The sequence below is a fragment of the Anser cygnoides genome, chromosome 23 (assembly GCF_040182565.1).
Source record: "Anser cygnoides isolate HZ-2024a breed goose chromosome 23, Taihu_goose_T2T_genome, whole genome shotgun sequence".
In the NCBI taxonomy this organism is placed as follows: Eukaryota; Metazoa; Chordata; class Aves; order Anseriformes; family Anatidae; genus Anser; species Anser cygnoides.
The window spans coordinates 5,164,011-5,174,747 of record NC_089895.1 but is presented as its reverse complement, the minus strand read 5'-3'; the positions used below and the strand labels follow the sequence as shown (position 1 = coordinate 5,174,747).

Here is a 10,737-nt window from a genome sequence, read left to right as displayed (position 1 = left end):
CTGCTGCTCTTGCCATTAGCGTGGGCAAAAGAAAGAAAGAAAGAAAAAAAAAAAAAAGAGACAAAAAAAAGGCAAAAAAAAAAAAAAGACATTAAAATTATCAGCTCTTAAAAGATTTCTTTTTCTATCTCAAAATCAGTTCCTGAGCGCACACCCATGGAATACCGGGGAGATATTTCAGCCTGTCGGTGCCAGCACAGGGCACTGCTGCCCTGCTGCATCTCCCAGCCGCTCGCCTCTGCATTCGGTATTCTGCGCACACGCACGGGGAGCAGGGATTCAGGCTGAGTTAACCTCTTCCTGCTCTTCCACGGCAAAGCGAGGGGATGTTGGCGGGGCAGAGCAGGACCCCCCCACCGCAATAAACAGGATTCCCTGGCCTCCCGTCCCCTGGGTCATAGGCAAGGCACGGCCCTTCTCGTTAATGCTTCCCCAGGGGGAAAATGGAGAGGCTGGGAGGCATCCAAAAAGTGATAAGGGGAGGGTGGAAAAATTAGCCTGAGCAAAACGGGATAGGCAGCATCGTGCGATGCACCAGGCTGGAGCAGGAGCAAGGGATGGGCACGGCAGCGAGCTTCCTCTCCCCAGCACCACCTGCAGCAGAGACTGGCCCCTGTGCACGCCTTGTCGTGGTGCTTTTGTACTCCAGCCTGGCCGGGGCAATCGCTGGTCCTGCAGCACTGCAAGACTTGAGAGCTGAGCTCCCTTCACCAGCAAAGCAAGAGCACGGAGGATGCACGAAGGGATGCACAAGGGGATGCACAGGGAGATGCACATGGAGATGCACAAGTGGATGCACATGGAGGTGCACAGGGGGATGCACAGCCCTGAGGCCACTGCAGCAAAAGGCTGGGGGTGACTACTCCCTTCCTGCCGAGCCACTCAGCTTGCTGCAGGGCTCAGGAGGCGAGCCAAGGAGCGAGCAGAGCAGGGCTGGGGACGGAGCCGCCACACACCGTGTCATCTACCCAGGGCCCGTCAGGGGAACCACATTCCTGCTCCCCTTGGCAGCCGCAGGCAGAGCCTTTCAATTAAAGAAAGTGCCTGGGTGAATTGCTGCCTCATCCATTAGGCTCATCTGACTCAGGCACTGTCTGCTCTCCGCTGCACTTCATTTGGGAAATTAGATTCTTTAAAAAAAAAAAAAAAAAAAAAAAAGCAGGAAGGGAGAGGAAAGGCTGAAGTTTGTGCAAGGGGAGAGCAATGACCCCACGGTGACGAACCAAACCTTGCAGGTGGTTTTAGCACTCTGACAGCAGAGGCGGCTTGGGGCAGGTGGGTGCAGTGCTCGAGGCGGTGGGAAAACAGGGGGATGCCTTCAGGAAATTCACGGCACCAAGGGGCTCCCCCAGGAGCCAGCTCAGCCCCTCTCCGCGATGCTGTCCGTCCCCTCTTTGCAGGCATTATCATTTCCTCCACCGTGCAGAGGACCCCCCCCGGGAGGAGCAGCCCAGCCCCGCGGTGGGCGCTGCGGAGGCGCTGGTGCTGAGCCCCGCCGCCCTCGAACCAGACGGCTGCTCCGGAGAAACCGAGTCCTGCTTTTTTTTTTTTTTTTCCCTTTTTTTTTTTTTTTTTTCCTGCAGTCATAAAAGTTTTCTTTGTTAGGCAATAGCTGGAAAACAGCTGCTCCCAGAGCTGAGGGCTTGTTCAGACACATAATCCTGGCTGAGGAGCCAGGCCGCTCACAAGGGCGAGCGGATCTGCATGAGGATCTCGGCGCTGAGCAGCTCCTCGTGTCCTGGCTCCATCGATGCGGGCACTGCCAAACGGGAGGCAGGCTGGGCAGGGGAGGGCTGCTGGCTCCCACCACCCCCTGCCAGAGCCATAAGGAGGCTTGGGAACAAGGTGCTGTTAGACCCGGGGTTAACCCCGGCTGATTTACTGGGCGGTAAACAAGGCACAATTAAAGTTAAACTTGCCAAAATAGGGCCGAAATGGAGCAGAGCCAGATGTTTTAAGACCAGAGGCTCGGTGCGGGGAGGTGAGGGAAGCTAACTGGCCTAGTTGCTCATGATTTATCCATTTAATTCAAAGTTCAGACCCGGGACCAAGGATTTACCCCGGGCTTGCTTCTCGTCTCCTCGAGCAGGGTTTGCTGCGAGCAATTTCTTCTGTTTTGGCTTTTGAATTCAGTTGGTCAGATCCACTTTTGGAAACCAGCAGTGCCCTGGATCTCCCTGCAGCAGGCAGGAAACGTCTCCGTCGTGGATGCTGACGGATGCAGGAGAAGCAATGGCAGGGCTGACCTCAGCCTGAGGAAGGCTGGCATGGCCCGTCCACTTCCCCCTGGCAAGGCCCTAGTATTAATAGCGTTTATGCTAATTATAGCAAGCACATCCGAATCAGGCCCGCTGGAGCCAGCCACCACAGAGAAAAGGGCTTATAAGTCTTAGAAATCCTCTCCCATCACTGATCCACCACAGTTACAGGACCTCAAACCGCAGCACTTCAGTTCACAAAGAGCTTTAACCCAAACTGATTTTGCATCCTGAGCTGCGTTTCTCTCCCAGCTCAGAGGAAAGACCAGGAGCCGCGGGGGCTGGAGGTGACGTCTGCCACCCCTCACCTCCCAGCAGCAGGGGGGACAAGCTGGCAAAGCCAGGGGAGATGCTTCGGAGGGAAACCAACCCCAGTCCTGGTGCTGGGTCAGGAGGAGTACGTGTTTTTGCCCGCAGCGGCCAGCCAGAAGGAGCTGCTGTAACCAAAAGCAGCTGCAACTCCATCGCGCTGGGCTCCCAGGGCACTTGGCACGAGCCTGCCTCTGTCTGGACAAGAGGAGACAAAGCTCTCAGCAAGCAAAGTCCCCACATTTCCCTCCCACTCGTGCTCATCAGGACCTTCCAGTTCATTCCCCCAAACCCTCGCCCGGTGCCGGCCCTGGGTCAGCCACCGCCGCGTTCGTTCTTTTCCTTCCTCGCAACCCTGGAAGGAAATCAAGGCTGAATTTGCAAAAGTGAGACAAGAAAAGAATGTTCAATTAAAAACACAATATGAGCGGGGCCGGCCCGGGAGAATTAATACAGTTAAAGTAAAAGGCTGGCTGGAGGCTCTGGCAGCGGGAAAGCTTCTATGAAATGAAATGCCATAAACCTCGACCAAGTGGGGAACCATAACGGTGCCAAGACGCAGCACTTAGATATTACTCACCCGGATTGAGTTATTGAGTGGCTATTGCAGTGCGGCCGTAGTGGCAGGACCGAGGCGATCGGGTCCTGAGTAATTAACGGGGCTGTTCGGTGGCATGGGGAAAGGATGGAGGAGAAATTAGGAGCCGGGAGGGCTGGGGCACGGCTCTCTGCCACAAAGCAAACCTCAGCCCAGCTGCCTGCTGCTCACAGATTGTGGTTCCCAAAGAGATGAGGCAGGAGGGGGCTTTTCCAGCTCCTTTGCCCTGTTATAGGGTGAGCCTTCGGGGCTCACATCGGGCTGGAAGAGAGCCGTAGCAGAGCCAGAGCTGCTGGGGGCCCAGCTCCAATTTTCGGTTCTCTGTGCACCCTTTGACACCCACTAAGCTCAAAACCAAACTGGTGATGGGGTTGGAGAGGTGTCCAAGTGTTCCTAGGTGGGGGTTGGCACACGTCCGAGCATCCCCAGGTGGATTTATGCCGCAGGGCACCGTGCTGCTGCCGGGGTGCAGAGGCACTGCCCGCGCCGGAGGTGGCACGGCGCCTTCCCCATCGCTCGCTGGCTTGCGCCAAGGCGTGGGGAAGGAGCTGGGGGCAGGCAGAAAAGCAAATCCAGCCCCGCAGCAGGACGTCCACGCGTGGGACGGGCACCCCAGCGCACCCACCCAAGTGCTCCCATCCCCTGCAGCCCCAATCGGTAGCGCAAAGTGGCCCCTGGCGGAGGAGAGGCGCGGTGCAGCGACCTGCGGCGCCCGCAGCAGCCCCGGCAGAGGGCACGCGTGGGCTGCAGAGCCCCCTCCGGGCAGGGGGGCTGCATCCCCCAGCCGTCCCCTGGGCTAAAAGCCCCGCTGGGTTGGAAGCTGGCCTTCCTTGAATCGGCTGTAGACACCTGGAGCATCCCTCCGGGCAGAGCGCGCGTTGATTATTTTTTTTTTTTTTTTCCTCCCCTTAAGGCAATAAAAAGCGGTTCTGCTGAAATGAACTTGGTGGCTTGGTGCACGGAGGAAGCTCCGGAGGTGGGTTATTAAAACATCAGGAAGGACAGACAGACAGACAGGCAGCAGGAGGCAACCTGGCGGAGGCAATGAGTCATGCTGCTAGGACAGCTCCGGCTGAGCCTCCCCTCCCTCTGCGCTGCCGGAGCTGCTCGCCGCTTTGTGGAGGGAGGGAGCCTGCTTTATCCAGGTCAGCGCAGAAGGAAAATGCAGCCGAGCTCCGCTTTCAGAAGTCGTTTTGTCCTGAACAGCGGGACAGAGCTCTGGGAAGAAGGTTCCTGCTGGTGCGGTAAGCGCTCGTCACGGCGCAGCTTTGGCAAGGTTGCTGCAGGTTGTAGCAGCCCCCGGAGGGGAGCCAAAGTACCCCCAGCAGCATTGCCCTGTCCCGAAAACTGCCCAGTACCTCCAAACACCCTGAGGCACAGGGAAGGTACACATCTACCCCGCAGAGCCCCAAGGAACCAGCAGCAGAGCTCACCAGGCACCGTCACGGCGCGTGCCTGCCCCTTGCAAGGGTGCGCAGTGCCCAAAGAGAGCGCTTTGGGTTGCAAAACGCCAGCATTTGGCACAAAGTGCTCTGCTGTCAGTTCCAGACCATGGTGACGTGCCAGCCTGAAAGCCCCCGTGTTCACGTTTCTAAGAAAAAGCCACAATTCTTTACCCTTCTCCCCTCCCTGGCACACTCGGCCGTCCCACGAGGGGGGCGATGCCCGAGACGGAGGCGAGTGGCGTGGAGCTGCCCGTGCAGGAGAAAATCAGCCCTCTGCTACCAACCCCAAATCCCACACCCCTCACAAAGCAGCCTGGCCCCACTATTGTCCCCGGGAGACAAGAACGGGTCCGGAGCAGATATTATTCTGCTGGCTGAGATTCATCACGGCGGTGGCTCGCTCATGGGCATAGAGTCATCAAAGCGCCCGTCAGAGCTAACCCGCGCTGACAGCCGCGCAGCGGGAACAAAGGGGCCATAACACTTATTAATCATATCCCTCCCCACTGAACCCGAGCCATCCATCAGTCGCCTTGGCCTTGTGCTTTGAATTCCCCGAGCTGCCGATCCCATGGCCGTGCCGGTGGGGGACCAGGCAGCGGGACGCGGCGTTGCTGGGACACCGCTCGCCACCGTTTCCTGTTTCCCCAGATGTCGGCCATGTGTTTCCATAAGACCAGGGCTTGTCCCCGAACCAGATGGAGCCACGGGGCTCTTTCACGGGCGAGGCAGCAGCTGCGGCAGCCCCTCGCGCACAGATGTTGTCCCCTACTCCTGCCTTGGCTGTCCCAGCGGCTCTCCCTTTCCCTGTGCCCAGGCACACAAGCTTCCTCCAGAGTCCCGTTTGGCCCAAACCCACTGGGTGGTTTTCAGCAGCTGCTCAAGGGTTCGGTGCACAAATCCTTCCAGAGCTGAGGGCTCCTGGCCTCACCTGCCTCCCTGCTGCAGAGCTGGTGCCAGGCAGCAGGAGCCTGCGTGCCCCCTCTGGGCTGAACACACCAAATTGTTGGGGACACACGGACACTCCACGCAACGGACGGACACCCCAGCTGTGCATGCTGGCCTCTGTGCTAGCTTGGGAGGAGCAAGAGATGCTTCTGAGAGCCTCCAAACCGCCTGGACGTGAGCGGGCACTGCGTCTCCCCTGCAGATATCCAGCTGAGGGTGGCAGCGTGTGTGGCACACACAAACCCACCAAGGAAAACCTCGAGCCTTCCTGAGAAAAAACCTCGAGCCTTCCTGAGAAGCTGCAGCTCTGATCCCTCGAAGTTCCAGCCCATCCGCATCAAATAGCCCGAGGTTATCCTGAGCGTGCAAGCACGGGGTCTGATTAAAGCTTTTCAGCACACACATTATTTTTGCTTGCTTTTGGGGGGCTGCGGGGGCGTCCCTTGGCTTCGGAGCCATCCCCTCCACGTGCTCCGGATGCACGCAGAGCTGGGGAAGTGGCACACGCTGCCCCACGGACGGCTCCAGCTCCAGGGAGCGCTGCCAGGGCTGCTGCGGGACCTGCAGAGTGGAGCCAAGGCCACTGGCTCTCCACGCCTCCTTGCTCAGCATCAGAGGCTGCAGGGAGCTCGCAGCTCGTTTTTATCGCACAAAGGAGCTGCCCGATTCCCACTCAGCCATCCGCCTCGCTGTGCGCTTTGTCCTGCCGAAGCCCTTTCAGACCTGGGGCTCGGAGGACGCTCATCCCCGTGGCCACGCAGGCATGCGGCTCCAGAGCAGGGAAAGCCATGCAGCAGGCTAAGAGAAATCAGAGGTGTCCATGCCTGGACCTGGAGCCGGTTTGCAGCATCCTCTCTTACAGAGAAAGGCTTTGGACCTGCCGACTGAACCACCTGGAAAAAACCTTCAGGATCACCATGTCCAGCCATCACCAGGTCCCATCACTAAGCCACGTCCCTTAGTGCCACGTCCACGCTTCTCCTAAATACCTTGGTGCAAACACCGAGCAGCGCAAGGAAAGGATGCAAAGCAAGACGAGGAGCATGCCCCAGCACCACGCACACGGTCCCCAGCTACCTGCCCATGGAGCAGGGGCACGGGGAGAGGAGAGGAGCCACCCTCACCCCCATTTGGGGTCGGGGCTGGGAGCAGGTGGTTAATTCCCCTCTGGCACAACGCAGCACGGCGACCCAGGCGGTGCTGCTGCCGACCCACGGGCCCCAGGAACATGTTCACAATTTCCAGGTCAGCGGAAGGGAGGAATGGCGATTATTTTTTTCCTGCTCCAGAGGATACGGTTCTCACAGCCCCCTCCACGGGCCAGGAGGGGGATTCACAGCACCGTAATATCCCTGCCGGCGGGGCCGGAGCCCCCCGCGTCCCTGCCCCTGCCCTGTGCCCCGCACCAGCAGCCCTGCTGCATGGGTCAGGGCGGATGAAACGTGGGTGCAATGCAAAAAGACAGCCCAGCCCAGCACGCCTTGCCCCCAGCTGCCATGGGGATGGGACATGGGGGCATCACATTCCCTCGTCCCAGAACAGCGGGCAGCCAGGGCCGAGGAGCAGAAGGAATTTTCTTAGAAAAGGTAAAAAGCGAAGACGAAAATAAGAATTATGCGTTTTCCTCATTTCTCTCTGCTCTTACCCTGACTCTCCTCAGAGCACCTGCTGGTAACGTTGCACCAGGCACTTTCTGAAATGCCCGAGATAGAAATTGCTGCTGCTGGCACCGGGTCAGAGCCCATTCCCCTGCCCCACACCCGTATCCATGGGACCAGGGCACTTTTACCTCTTCAATCCCCACCTCCAAGGCGAGCAGGATAAGGAGAAGCTGCAAGGAGGGCTCAGGGCTCAGGGCTCAGCTCCCAGCTCCTCCCTGCCCCTACCTGCAGGGCTGAGCATCCTCAGCCCTGCAGGGTCCTGGACCCCCAAGGGGTGCTGAGCAAGGACCAGGCAGCATCCCCCCTACACCACATTCCCACACTCTCCCTGACGCGCTCTCTCCCCTCCTTAATGAGATTAAGGGAGAATAAATTATGCAGAGCCCACCCCTCTCTCCTCACTCCCCCCCCCCCCCCAGGGAGGCTGCCCTGCGTGGTTTCTAATTAGCATCATTAATAGGGGTGGGGGCGGCCGTGCTGCCGCGGGGCTGCAACAATCGGAGCTGTCAGCGAGGCCCCCTCGCTCCTCTGAAAGTAGCCCGGGGCTTTTGTCCCCGGGCAGAAGGGAGCCCGGGGCTTAAGACCGCTTTCCTTTTGTGTCGGGCAAGGGGAAGAGGAGGGGAGGCTCTCCTTTCCCTCCTCAGCCCCCTAAATTATTCCTGGGACCACCAGGAGAGGTGATGCCACCAGGGCCCCTCTGGACAGGTGACGGAGCAGCGGCAGCGGGGGTCTGGGGGGGTTTCGGGTGCCCCCATCCTGCATTTTTCCGCGGGATTTTGGGCAGAGGACCGCCACAAGCAGGTGGCTGTCCCTACGCTTGCAGGGGGTGTCACGGAGCCCCCCGCCGCCCCCCGCCACGGCCCCTAATGAGCAGCAGAAGGGGGCGCATCGGGAGCGGATGTGTTAAGGGTTTCTGGTTCACCGGAGGGAGAAATCCCCACAAAGGAAGGTGTACAAATATTGTGGGAAATCCATTGGCCCCTTAATATTTGATGAAGGCCCGGGCCATTCAGCCGGGGTGAATTCCCCAGCAAGGTCTCATTCAGGCAGCGTCAATGGGAAACTTTTAATTGAGAGGCACTTCATTCAGGGCCCGCGGGTCATTCAGCGCCGGGGCCTTTCAGCAGAACACAGGGGCCGTGTCTTCCCGAGCGGCACCAGAAGAAAAGCCGCCGTTTCCTGCGCCCCGAGCCTGAATGCCCACGGCTTTAATCCCCCCCCCCGAAAAGGGAAAACCGATTCCGTGTAAAATAAACGTCGCAATAATAAATTCGTTTCTCACATAGCGAGAAAGGAGGGGAGGTAAAAGGGAGGTGGGGAGGGATGGGGAGCGGTGCCCTGCGGCCCCGTGTTGCCAGGAGTGCTGAGCTCCTTGGGGTGATGCCGTGGGGCTGTCCCAGCCGTCACCCCCTTCCCAACCTGCCTTCAGAGCGCACAAACGCGTGGGATTTGGGGCAGCACGTACAAATCCACCTCCCTGCCCTCTCTCAGAGGGTATTAGGATGCCCCAGCCTTCAATACATCACACCAACGCCATGCAAAATAGCAAAACGAGAGGGGAACCCCCATTTTTCCCCCCTCTGACGTTTTTTTGAGGTCCCTCCTGGGACACACCGCACACCCCCAGCCCCGCGGAGACGTGCCGATACCCCATGGCAGCACCTGCCCTAAAACCCTCCTCGCCCGAGCCGAGCTGCCACAAACCCACAAAAGCCTGGGCCGAGGGGGATGCCCTCACCTCCCCGCTCCCAGGCGGCGAAAAAAAAAAAAAAAAAAAGACGAGGAAGGAATTAAAAAGCGGTGGGAGGGAAGGGAAGGGACGCTGCTCATTATGTCTCCGGCACGGCGGTCTCCAGGACGACTGCTCCGCCGCCGCATCCCTCTCCCGTCCCGCTGCGGCCCTTTGCAAGTGGCCGTAGCGGCGGCGGCTGTTTTCCCTCTGTTCCCAGCTGTCCCCCAGGCGCTCTCCCAGGGGATCCGGTCCAAGGTGGGCTTGGCACCATATGGGAGAGAAAAGAGCCCCCCCGGCGCCCGCGAAATGTTCGGCGGGGGGAAGGAAGGGGAGGTGGGCTTCGTGCCGCGCCAGGAGCGGGTGGAGTTCCGTGCCGATCAGCTGGGGCCATGCTTTTTTTTTTTTTTTTTCCTGATAATTCCTTCATTTTTCCGAGGCTGGGCCACACGGCTGTGATGTGAAGTCATTAAAACGCCCCGCAAACCAGATCCCACCCTGTGAGAGAGACAGGCAAAGCGCTTCCAGAAAAGTTTTGCTTTACAAAATAAATGCATCGCAAAGTATCCCCAGAACCGTGTAATGCCTGATGCCCGGGAGCGCTGGCACAAATCCCCTCCTGACCCCAAACACCCCCTTGGTGGCTCCGAGGGACTTTTCCCCAGGGCTGCACAGAGCTGCTGGGCGAGGGAGCAGCGATGTGAAGGCATTTCCCCTCCCTGCCCGCGACGTTCGAGCCCTGGGTCTTCGGGGAGCACGCAGCCAGACCCAGGGCCCTGCCTGGAAACAGAGAAATCCAGAAAGTGCATTAATTATACATAAATTAGGAGCTATTTACCGGGTTTTCTCTGCATCACCTAAGAGCTGGGCATCCCCATGCCTGGACACCACGGAGGGGAACCCATGGGGGGCACCTGCAGGCCCCCCCAGCACCCACCGTGCCCCGTGTCCCCCCCACCCCATCCCACGCCCATCTGTGCGTGCATGAGAGCCCCATCAGCTCATGCATGAGCGCCCCGCTAATTTATGCATGAGGGCCCAATTAGCACACGCATAAGCACCAGATTAGTCCGTGCATGAGCACCCGATTAATTTCTCTTGGCTTGCTCGCTTGCGCCACGCGTGAGCAGCCGGCAGGTTCCCATCCGAGCGGCGAGCTCGCGCCTCGGCTCCAAGCAGAGCGCGCACGCGTGCGGCTTTGCAGCACAGCTGAGCACCCAGTTCAGCCCTGCACGAGCTCGCAGCAGCAATTCAGCCACGCACGAGCTCACGGCACGCCTGTTACGCCCCGCATGAGTACCCAAGCAGCTCTTGCAGGAGCACCCGGTTCGTGCCTGCATGACCGGGCGCACGAGTGCTGGGTTAGGGCGCACCCGAGCACCCATTTGGCTCCCACGTGAGCAGGGGCAGGTTTTAAGGAGGCTGGGAGCTGGCCCTTCTGCTGATCACAGCCTCTTCCAGGCAGCTCTGCAGCCAGCACCGTGCCCCATCTCCTGCAGGAATCCAGCCGAGCGTTGCTCCGGCAGGTTCGCGTGCCTGCAGGGACAGGAGGGCGCCCAGCAGGGGACGCACAAGGAGACACAGGGGGTGCTGGAGGAGATGCACAAGGGGATGGGTAGCTGAGGAGACCTGCTCAGAAACCAGCCGGGGGAATTGGAATTAAGAAGGGCAGAGGTATTGCCCATACAAGCTAAAAGCCCACCCCCTTGGCCCACCTCCCCAGCAGAAACCCGTGGCACAGACTGATCAGGGGCACCCTCTCGCTTATCAAATGCTGATGGATAGGGCA

The 10,737-nt window shown here is 59.3% G+C and overlaps 1 long non-coding RNA gene across 1 annotated transcript; it reads right to left on the bottom strand.

The window, feature by feature from the left end:
• Nucleotides 1–1,891: 1,891 nt before the first annotated feature.
• On the bottom strand, nt 1,892–7,621 carry LOC136786882 (uncharacterized). The gene is made up of 3 exons (XR_010826420.1): nt 7,348–7,621; nt 7,204–7,251; nt 1,892–2,922 (listed from the first exon to the last, which is right to left on the bottom strand). It is a non-coding gene; the product is annotated as an uncharacterized lncRNA (long non-coding RNA).
• Between the last annotated feature and the right edge of the window lie 3,116 nt (nt 7,622–10,737).